The sequence below is a fragment of the Asparagus officinalis genome, chromosome 6, assembly GCF_001876935.1.
Source record: "Asparagus officinalis chromosome 6, Aspof.V1, whole genome shotgun sequence".
In the NCBI taxonomy this organism is placed as follows: Eukaryota; Viridiplantae; Streptophyta; class Magnoliopsida; order Asparagales; family Asparagaceae; genus Asparagus; species Asparagus officinalis.
The window spans coordinates 24,924,986-24,934,682 of NC_033799.1; positions in this window are offsets into that span (position 1 = coordinate 24,924,986).

Genomic DNA, 9,697 nt, shown 5'->3' on the forward strand with positions numbered 1-9,697 from the left:
CTCCTCTCTGAAATCTGTGCACTTTAAGTCTTCAATCCAGCAGGGCTTCGCCGAGGCACGAGAATTCCAGATCTAGAAAAATGAAGGCCTGAGGCTTGTATTTATAGGCTTGAGGAAGATCCGGACGGTTAAAACCGCGTAACGGACATGTTTGGGGCTGGAGACACCCCAGAGTGTCTCAACCTGGGCCGAGACACCCTTGGGTGTCTCGTTTGGGCCGAGACACCTCGGGGTGTTGAGACGACAAGAGTATAAACTGTTCCTCAATACTCCAAAGAGTACAAGAGTATAAACTGTTCCTCAATACTCCAAAGAGTACAAGAGTATAAACTGTTCCTCAATACTCCAAAGAGTACAAGAGTATAAACTGTTCCTCAATACTCCAAAGAGTACAAGAGTATAAACTGTTCCTCAATACTCCAAAGAGTACAAGAGTATAAACTGTTCCTCAATACTCCAAAGAGTACAAGAGTATAAACTGTTCCTCAATACTCCAAAGAGTACAAGAGTATAAACTGTTCCTCAATACTCCAAAGAGTACAAGAGTATAAACTGTTCCTCAATACTCCAAAGAGTACAAGAGTATAAACTGTTCCTCAATACTCCAAAGAGTACAAGAGTATAAACTGTTCCTCAATACTCCAAAGAGTACAAGAGTATAAACTGTTCCTCAATACTCCAAAGAGTACAAGAGTATAAACTGTTCCTCAATACTCCAAAGAGTACAAGAGTATAAACTGTTCCTCAATACTCCAAAGAGTACAAGAGTATAAACTGTTCCTCAATACTCCAAAGAGTACAAGAGTATAAACTGTTCCTCAATACTCCAAAGAGTACAAGAGTATAAACTGTTCCTCAATACTCCAAAGAGTACAAGAGTATAAACTGTTCCTCAATACTCCAAAGAGTACAAGAGTATAAACTGTTCCTCAATACTCCAAAGAGTACAAGAGTATAAACTGTTCCTCAATACTCCAAAGAGTACAAGAGTATAAACTGTTCCTCAATACTCCAAAGAGTACAAGAGTATAAACTGTTCCTCAATACTCCAAAGAGTACAAGAGTATAAACTGTTCCTCAATACTCCAAAGAGTACAAGAGTATAAACTGTTCCTCAATACTCCAAAGAGTACAAGAGTATAAACTGTTCCTCAATACTCCAAAGAGTACAAGAGTATAAACTGTTCCTCAATACTCCAAAGAGTACAAGAGTATAAACTGTTCCTCAATACTCCAAAGAGTACAAGAGTATAAACTGTTCCTCAATACTCCAAAGAGTACAAGAGTATAAACTGTTCCTCAATACTCCAAAGAGTACAAGAGTATAAACTGTTCCTCAATACTCCAAAGAGTACAAGAGTATAAACTGTTCCTCAATACTCCAAAGAGTACAAGAGTATAAACTGTTCCTCAATACTCCAAAGAGTACAAGAGTATAAACTGTTCCTCAATACTCCAAAGAGTACAAGAGTATAAACTGTTCCTCAATACTCCAAAGAGTACAAGAGTATAAACTGTTCCTCAATACTCCAAAGAGTACAAGAGTATAAACTGTTCCTCAATACTCCAAAGAGTACAAGAGTATAAACTGTTCCTCAATACTCCAAAGAGTACAAGAGTATAAACTGTTCCTCAATACTCCAAAGAGTACAAGAGTATAAACTGTTCCTCAATACTCCAAAGAGTACAAGAGTATAAACTGTTCCTCAATACTCCAAAGAGTACAAGAGTATAAACTGTTCCTCAATACTCCAAAGAGTACAAGAGTATAAACTGTTCCTCAATACTCCAAAGAGTACAAGAGTATAAACTGTTCCTCAATACTCCAAAGAGTACAAGAGTATAAACTGTTCCTCAATACTCCAAAGAGTACAAGAGTATAAACTGTTCCTCAATACTCCAAAGAGTACAAGAGTATAAACTGTTCCTCAATACTCCAAAGAGTACAAGAGTATAAACTGTTCCTCAATACTCCAAAGAGTACAAGAGTATAAACTGTTCCTCAATACTCCAAAGAGTACAAGAGTATAAACTGTTCCTCAATACTCCAAAGAGTACAAGAGTATAAACTGTTCCTCAATACTCCAAAGAGTACAAGAGTATAAACTGTTCCTCAATACTCCAAAGAGTACAAGAGTATAAACTGTTCCTCAATACTCCAAAGAGTACAAGAGTATAAACTGTTCCTCAATACTCCAAAGAGTACAAGAGTATAAACTGTTCCTCAATACTCCAAAGAGTACAAGAGTATAAACTGTTCCTCAATACTCCAAAGAGTACAAGAGTATAAACTGTTCCTCAATACTCCAAAGAGTACAAGAGTATAAACTGTTCCTCAATACTCCAAAGAGTACAAGAGTATAAACTGTTCCTCAATACTCCAAAGAGTACAAGAGTATAAACTGTTCCTCAATACTCCAAAGAGTACAAGAGTATAAACTGTTCCTCAATACTCCAAAGAGTACAAGAGTATAAACTGTTCCTCAATACTCCAAAGAGTACAAGAGTATAAACTGTTCCTCAATACTCCAAAGAGTACAAGAGTATAAACTGTTCCTCAATACTCCAAAGAGTACAAGAGTATAAACTGTTCCTCAATACTCCAAAGAGTACAAGAGTATAAACTGTTCCTCAATACTCCAAAGAGTACAAGAGTATAAACTGTTCCTCAATACTCCAAAGAGTACAAGAGTATAAACTGTTCCTCAATACTCCAAAGAGTACAAGAGTATAAACTGTTCCTCAATACTCCAAAGAGTACAAGAGTATAAACTGTTCCTCAATACTCCAAAGAGTACAAGAGTATAAACTGTTCCTCAATACTCCAAAGAGTACAAGAGTATAAACTGTTCCTCAATACTCCAAAGAGTACAAGAGTATAAACTGTTCCTCAATACTCCAAAGAGTACAAGAGTATAAACTGTTCCTCAATACTCCAAAGAGTACAAGAGTATAAACTGTTCCTCAATACTCCAAAGAGTACAAGAGTATAAACTGTTCCTCAATACTCCAAAGAGTACAAGAGTATAAACTGTTCCTCAATACTCCAAAGAGTACAAGAGTATAAACTGTTCCTCAATACTCCAAAGAGTACAAGAGTATAAACTGTTCCTCAATACTCCAAAGAGTACAAGAGTATAAACTGTTCCTCAATACTCCAAAGAGTACAAGAGTATAAACTGTTCCTCAATACTCCAAAGAGTACAAGAGTATAAACTGTTCCTCAATACTCCAAAGAGTACAAGAGTATAAACTGTTCCTCAATACTCCAAAGAGTACAAGAGTATAAACTGTTCCTCAATACTCCAAAGAGTACAAGAGTATAAACTGTTCCTCAATACTCCAAAGAGTACAAGAGTATAAACTGTTCCTCAATACTCCAAAGAGTACAAGAGTATAAACTGTTCCTCAATACTCCAAAGAGTACAAGAGTATAAACTGTTCCTCAATACTCCAAAGAGTACAAGAGTATAAACTGTTCCTCAATACTCCAAAGAGTACAAGAGTATAAACTGTTCCTCAATACTCCAAAGAGTACAAGAGTATAAACTGTTCCTCAATACTCCAAAGAGTACAAGAGTATAAACTGTTCCTCAATACTCCAAAGAGTACAAGAGTATAAACTGTTCCTCAATACTCCAAAGAGTACAAGAGTATAAACTGTTCCTCAATACTCCAAAGAGTACAAGAGTATAAACTGTTCCTCAATACTCCAAAGAGTACAAGAGTATAAACTGTTCCTCAATACTCCAAAGAGTACAAGAGTATAAACTGTTCCTCAATACTCCAAAGAGTACAAGAGTATAAACTGTTCCTCAATACTCCAAAGAGTACAAGAGTATAAACTGTTCCTCAATACTCCAAAGAGTACAAGAGTATAAACTGTTCCTCAATACTCCAAAGAGTACAAGAGTATAAACTGTTCCTCAATACTCCAAAGAGTACAAGAGTATAAACTGTTCCTCAATACTCCAAAGAGTACAAGAGTATAAACTGTTCCTCAATACTCCAAAGAGTACAAGAGTATAAACTGTTCCTCAATACTCCAAAGAGTACAAGAGTATAAACTGTTCCTCAATACTCCAAAGAGTACAAGAGTATAAACTGTTCCTCAATACTCCAAAGAGTACAAGAGTATAAACTGTTCCTCAATACTCCAAAGAGTACAAGAGTATAAACTGTTCCTCAATACTCCAAAGAGTACAAGAGTATAAACTGTTCCTCAATACTCCAAAGAGTACAAGAGTATAAACTGTTCCTCAATACTCCAAAGAGTACAAGAGTATAAACTGTTCCTCAATACTCCAAAGAGTACAAGAGTATAAACTGTTCCTCAATACTCCAAAGAGTACAAGAGTATAAACTGTTCCTCAATACTCCAAAGAGTACAAGAGTATAAACTGTTCCTCAATGACTCCGATGAGTATACGAGTATAAACTGCTTCTCAACACTCCGATAAGTATAAGAGTATAAACTGCTTCTTACGACTCCAAAGAGTATACGAGTATAAACTGTTTCTCATTCCTCCTACCGGTATAAGAGGTTAAACTGCTCCCTGATACTCCAATAGGTATATGAGTCTAAACTATTTCCTACCATTGACGGGAAGTTCCTGGAGGATATTACGCTAATATTCTTAAGGATAACCCGGTCGGACAACAAAATCAAACCCAGTTCCAAGAGAGAAGCTGGGGGTGGATAATCCAATGCATCGGGAAGTTCCCGAAAGAATACCACATGGGTATTCTTAGGGATAACCCAATCATTGTGGAATTGGTGAATAAGAAATTCACGTTCGAACTCTGAAGGTCAGAATGTCTCTTCTTATTCTCTAACTCTTATGAGTTATTTTTGTGAGAGGAGATCCAATCTTCTGATAGGTTAATCTTTCCTCACCAAACCATCCGCTGATCAAATCAAACGACAGTGGACCCACCAACATTCCCATCTGCCAGTCATTGGCGTTTCTCAGACTCAACGTGCTAGGTCCTAAACGCCTAACATTAAAGTCTCCCTTTGAGTGGTAATATGGGTTGGCACTTTCTTTGCTACCCGTATTCCACTCTCTTTGCGTTCTGGTCAAACCTATAAAAGTTAGGGCCAAAGCCAAAATCCCCTCTCGATTCCTCCAATGAACGAGAGGTCCACCTTCAAATCGAGCGATCAAACCTTCCGACAGTTAGGTCGTCTCAAACTCCTGCTTGGTCAAACATTCATACAGTTAGGGCCACAGCCAAAATCTCCTCTCGATTCCCCCAATGAACGAGAGGTCCACTTCCAAATCGGGTAATCAAACCTTCCGACAGTTAGGGTTATCCGAATTGTTACGATTCTCGGAGTGGAGATCCCACTCTTAGTTTCATCCTTCCGGATTCTGGGGGTGGAGATCCCACCTCGAGTTTCCTTTCCAGCTGTAGATAGAATATAAAATTCTTCCTCTTCAGCACCGGGAGATAGAATATAAAATTCTTCCTCTCCTCGGACCTTTCCGATGCTCGGAGTGGAGAACCCACTCCCAGTTCATCATTCCGGATTCTGGGGGTGGGGGATCCCACCTCAAGTTCCCTTTCCAGCTGTAGATAGAATATAAAATTCTTCCTCTTCAGCACCGGGAGATAGAATATAAAATTCTTCCTCTCCCGTTTCTCAATCTGTCTTTGCTTTTAGAAAAGACACGATTGTCAAATCCGGGCACTCGATGCACGGGGAATTTTATCCCGAAGCCTGAGTAGGGATAAGTCAACGCCTAACACGCGTTGCCGGGTAGTCTATTCCCGTGAGAAAGACGAAGTCTATGTATTCAAAATCATAGCATTAAGTCTAAGAGAAGCAATTCTCTTAGCACAACGTTACATGTGAAACGGGTTTTAATAATTCACATGCTAGCCCGATTCAAACGGTAATCGGTAAAGGCACATCAAACCCGTTGATGGCTGGGGGTTTGCCAAAAATCCCAAAGCCTATGTCTAACACACATGGCCGGTTAGTCTTTGACCGTGAAAAGGACAAAAGACCACATATTCAACATTGTGGCAGGTTGTTATTAATAACACCATAATCCGTGCCTCACACGCGCGGGGAATTTTATCCCGAAGCCTAAGTAGGGATAAGTCAACGTCTAATACACGTTGCCGGGTAGCCTATTCCCGTAACAATGGCGAAGTCTACGTATTCAATATCGTAGCACTAAAAGGGTTAACTCTTTTAGCTTAAACGTCACATAGGAGCGGACTTAAACAATCCGCATGCTAGCCCGACTCAAACGGTAGTCGGTAAAGGCTAATCAAATCCGTTGAAGGCTGGGGATTAGCCAAAAATCCTAAAGTCAACGCCTAACACGCGTTGCCGGGTAGTCTATTCCCGTGAGAAAGACGAAGTCTACGTATTCAATATCGTAGCACTAAGAGCGTTAACTCTCTTAGCACAACGTCACATGCGGAACGGACTTAAACAATCCGCATGCTAGCCCGACTCAAACGGTAGTCGGTAAAGGCTTGTCAAATCCGTTGATGGCTGAGGATTTGCCAAAAATTCTATAACTGCGAGTCATTGACGCATCAACTCCACTAGTTGGTCTCGTGGCTCGAGCACCCAACAAATTCAGGATAAAACCCACAGATGCAGATGAATCAGCTTTAACAGTTGGTCCTGCGGCCCCGACATTTGAGACCGCTATGCTCCAATACCTTAAGAGCTTAAACTGTGTATACTCCAGCAAACGTACGAGTATAAACTGTGTTAACGACGATCAAAAAACCCCTCCATAAATTCTAGTTTGGTCTCCACATGCCTTTATCAAAATTTGGATCACGAATTTGTGGTTTAAACTCCTTGGATTTCGGCCATAAATTCGCTGCCCTTTTGCAAATAAACCCCTCTAAGACACTTATGGGCTATTTTGCGAATTAACCCCTCAACAACTCTTGCATAAAGCACCCCCTCACTTCTCCTAACCAAATGGACATGAATCCAAGCTTCAAAATTTCAGTTTCATCTTTGCATACAAGCCCCCACGAATTTCAGTCCTATTTTACAAATAAACCCCCAAAATCCGAACTCCTCTTAAAGGGTTGATGGGTTCTTGAAAACTAATCAATGGAGGACAAAAACTTGGGGAAGAAGAACACACAAAACCGAAAATGAGGGGGAAAGAATTCGGTTCTCTCTTTTGAATTTTGAATTAAAAGAGGGGGGGACCATAAGCAAAAGACAAAAGAGGAAAAGGCCAAAAAGGGGGGGGACCACGAAAACCCAAGACACCCCAAGGGTGTCTCGGCAAAGCCGAGACACCCCAGGGTGTCCCGGTTTTGTCGGGACACCCCCGGGGTGTCTTGAGTCTGTTTTGACCCCCCGAACCTTGTTTGGACCCCTAAATTGTTTTCTGAACCCCAAATCACTCCGATTCTTCGCCAATGGTTGAATATTGATGAACTCCAAAAGTCAACCTTTGACGAATCAAAACCCTAGGGTGGACACCGGTCAACGCGTAACCCGAGGTCAACGCCAGTCAATGCGTTGCAATCAGAGTCAACGTTTGACGATTCGAAACCCTAGGGTCCACGCCGGTCAACGCGTAACCGTAGGTCAACGCCAGTCAATGCGTTGCGACAAAAGTCAACGTTTGACGATTCGAAACCCTAAGGGTCAACGCCGGTCAACGCGTAACCCTAGGTCAACGCCAGTCAATGCGTTGCAATCAGAGTCAACGTTTGACGATTCGAAACCCTAGGGTCCACGCCGGTCAACGCGTAACCTTAGGTCAACGCCAGTCAATGCGTTGCGACAAAAGTCAATGTTTGACGATTCGAAACCCTAAGGGTCAACGCCGGTCAACGCGTAACCTTAGGTCAACGCCAGTCAATGCGTTGCAATCAGAGTCAAACGTTCGACGATTCGAAACCGTCAACGTTTGACGATTCGAAACCCTAAGGGTCAACGCCGGTCAACGTGTAACCCTAGGTCAACGCCAGTCAATGCGTTGCGACAAAAGTCAACGTTTGACGATTTGAAACCCTAAGGGTCAACGCCGGTCAACGCGTAACCCTAGGTCAACGCCCGTCAACGCGTTGCGATAAAAGTCAACGTTCGAGGATGAAAATCCACACCAATCAACGTTTGACGATTCAAAACCCTAAGGGTCCATGCCGGTCAATGCGTAACCCTAGGTCAACCCCACTCAACGGGTTGCGTGCAAAGCCAACGTTTGACGATTCAAAACCCTAAGGGTCCACGCCGGTCAACGCGTAACCCTAGGTCAACACCAGTCAACGCGTTGCGACAAAAGTCAACATTTGAGGATGAAAATCCACACCAATCAACGTTTGACGATTCTCAACGCCAAGCAACGCGTTGCGACAAAAGTCAACGTTCGACGCGACAAAAAGTCAACACACCACCGAAACCCTAAGCCAGCATAATGTGGCGGAGGTAATTCAAAGTCAACTCGATAACACGAGCCAAACTCAATCCATCAGCTGCAAACTCGAGACTCCAACGACGGCCAGACGATAAACGCAGCGCCGGAAGAACCTCGGCTATTCGTCAAAGCATCGAATAGACCGAAAATCGAAGGAGCCAAGAGTTGAAGCTAACTACAGGTCGTGATGCCGACTGAAGGCCAGACCAATCATATCCAAAGTATTCCAGCCTCTTCTATAAAAGAAACGAGTCCGGAACACTTTGGAGGGGGTATCTGTAGGCATCAAAAATTGCCTATAGGTCTCCACGAACGGTTCAGTGTTAAAGAACGATGATGAACGTCACTACCGGAGCCACAGGAGTCCAATTGACGTCGACGAACGACTGAAGTGAATCGACGAGCTACGTGAGCTTATAGGATTCCGGAACAACCAAGACTCGGACCAATCGGGAACCCGGCGGTGTTCACAAAAAGGACAACGCCCTCCATGCCTCGACCGCTCTACAGATAATCCAACCACCAGAGCGGATCGAGCTCTTCGTCACGCATTCAACACACCCAGAATCATTCAAATCCGAGTTCGGACGAAGAATCTACGGGGAAAACGATCAAATACACCTATGGACGTCTCGGAGTTCCGAAACACCCCCAGGGGTGTCTCAGAAATTCCGAGACACCCCAGGGGTGTCTTGGAATTTCCGAGACACCCTAGGGTGTCTCGGAAAATCCGAGACACCCCAGGGGTGTCTCGGAAAAGCCGAGACACCCCAAGGGTGTCTCGGCCCTAGGGGTGTCTCGGATTCTTGGAGACACCCCAAGGGTGTCTCAGATCTGTGGAGACACCCCAGGGGTGTCCTAGATCCGTGGAGACGCCCCAAGCCCCCATTTGCCTATAAATAGACCCCCCTTACCTCATTTGGAATGATCTGGATTTTTGGAGAGCCTTGGCGAAGCCCTGCTGCAGCAAAGAGTGGTCGTGCGCTTCAACCGAGGAGGAGAGGTCTACATCAGCCTTCATCACCCGTTCTCATTTGATCCTTAGTATTAGCCTTTAGCGTTAATACTAAGAAGAGCTAATACCTCGCTTTAGCCGAGGTATACGCTTATAGCTTCTAGATCTCACGCGGATCGACGAAGCTCTGTCCGATATTTCTGGATTAGAAGTTTCTAGATCTCACGCGGATCGATGAAAATCTGTCCGATTTATTCGGAACGGATCTGATTGCCCCGGTGGTCCACGGATATCAACATCCCCGTCACAGGCCAAAGACCCACGC